This window comes from Hyperoodon ampullatus, assembly GCF_949752795.1.
Source record: "Hyperoodon ampullatus genome assembly, chromosome: 13".
Lineage (NCBI taxonomy): Eukaryota > Metazoa > Chordata > Mammalia > Artiodactyla > Ziphiidae > Hyperoodon > Hyperoodon ampullatus.
Genome location: NC_136926.1, coordinates 1,367,844 through 1,370,160, shown reverse-complemented (window position 1 = coordinate 1,370,160; position 2,317 = coordinate 1,367,844).

The window sequence follows — 2,317 nt, the reverse complement described above, 5'->3', positions numbered from 1 at the left end:
CTCAGAGACATCAGGCTGGGGGAGGGGGAGGGGGGAGGTTGCAGGGTCACGGGCAGAGTGTGGAGCCTCAGCTCCAGGCTGACCCTCTGGCCCACATGCCATCCAGACTCTTGCTGGTAAGAGGTGGAAACCCAGCCTGAACTCACTTAATTGGAAGCAGCATGTGTTACCTCATGAAGTCTAACTCAGGGAAGAGTGGAGGGAAGCTCCTGGGAGATGGAGACCAGAGCTTCGGGGCCTGGGTTCTCTGGTTTCCTTCGCCAGCTGTCTCCCCCCCCCACCCCCGGCTTCCTCCATGCCAAGCCCCCAGACCCACACTCCATACGGCTGGGCTCTGTAGCAAAGTCTGAGAGCTGTTCATTCTCCAAATGTCTCCTCTCAGACCCCCACCTGGTAACAGAACCCAGATAAAGACTACATTTCCCAGCCTCCCTTGCAGCAAGGTATGGCCACATGACACATTCTGGCCAATCAGCTGTGATGACGGTGATGCTGGGCTCACCCAGGGAGATGTCCAGCACCACGTCCTCCCTTCCCAGGTGGGAGACACACCTGGTGGAGAGCCATCCTTAGAACAACACGGGCAGAGACAGAGCAGACACATCTAACGAAGGAAGGAGAATGTGCTGGGAGACATGCCCGGCCCTTACAGATCTTGGACAAGTCAGGGCCGGCCTGAGAAATGGCCCACTGGACACAGGTAAGCCAGACAACAGTCATCTCAGCACTGGTCACCCCCCAGATGTGTGACAGCCCAGAGCTCAGGGCTCCCGAGGGCTTGGCGTGGAACACGGGTCCCACCCAGCTGTCACCTCAGCCTGAGGTCTGTCCAGCTGCTGGTGGACAAAACTTCTCTCCAGACCAAACCTTCTCTTCCTGGGCTGCCCTCTCTGGGGCCCTGCTTCCCACTGGGTGATGATTTGGGTCCATGAGAGCCTGTCAAGTTCTGTCTCCCTCCTCTCAGGTAACCCAGTGACCTGCTTCATGAGAAAGCACCTGTGTTTGTTTAGCAGGTGCCAAGGGAGCCGTGGGTCTCTGGGTGTTCAGGCAGGTAGTTCACCCAGGTGTGGCCATTGGGTGAGGAGTCTTCCCAGGCTCACACCTCCACCTCCCTCCCCACCAGCAGAATCGCTCAAGTTCAGCGGTTCCTGCTGTCACATCTTCCGGAGAGTCATCCCTGTGGATGGAGAAGCAGCAGCGCTTCTGCGAGCCCAGTGTTCTTGAGAATTCACCTTGAGGCTCAGCTGAGTGTGTCTCCCATGCTCTGGCCTCCCGGGATCTCGGCTTGGTGCGTTTGCTTCTGCTCCCACAGTCCCAGTAACCCCTATTGCTTTGAGGATAATACTCAAGTCCTTGCTGTTGTCCCCAAGGCCCCAGGGGTCCAGGCCTGCTGCCCCCACCTCACCTCTCGTCTCTTCTCCCTTCTCACTGTGTTCTAATCACCTGGTCCTCGTGTGATTCCTTGGATGTGCCAGGCCCTTTCCTGCCTCAGGGCCTTTGCACGTGCTGTTCCCTCTGCCTCATCTGTTTCCCTTCCATCAACTTAGCTGCTGCTCAGCTTTCCGATCTTAGCCTCCCTCCCAGAATGTCAGGATCTCCTGCTTTTCTCTTTGTAGTCCCATATGCTTTCTTTCAGAGCACTTACCAAAGTTTACAGAAATGTAAGCATGTGGTTATTTGATTAGTGTTTGTCTCTCCTGCTAGACTGGAAGGCCCCCTGAAAACCAAAACATCCATCCCCACCCACCACTGTATCTTCTGAATACAAGTGTTTGTTGGATGAATGAATGATAAAAAGGCAGACACAGGCCACGCAGACATACATGACACAGACAGGCTCTCTGTGGTTCCCTCCATAGGGGTTGGTCGCCAAAGAAGGGATTCACACCCAAATCAGGGAAATTGTGAGAGTGGGCATGTTACCCTTCCTGAAGCTTCTGTCTGTGGTCTTGACGCTGCACTGGATATATGATCATTTTTGCTTCAACCCAAATTGTCCATATGGAAGAGCCAGGAAGCTTGGCTTCAAGGAAGGGTTCATTAGACAGATGTATCCTTTTATGTTACCTAGGACAAAGCAGTTTAATCGTTTCCATTATCTTTGAGCTTTTATTATCCTGGTTATTGATCTTCCCTTTTAATGAAGCCCATAATTAAGCAACTAGGAGGCTGTGCCTGGTCTAATGAATACGCTGCCAGGCACAGCTCAGCCAAGGAGCCCCTGTGGCCGTGAAGCAGAATCACCGTCTCCTCCCATCTCCTGACCTCTTCCGTTCCTTGGCTGACATGAAGGGCAAAGGAGGAGGGGGGGCCCAGG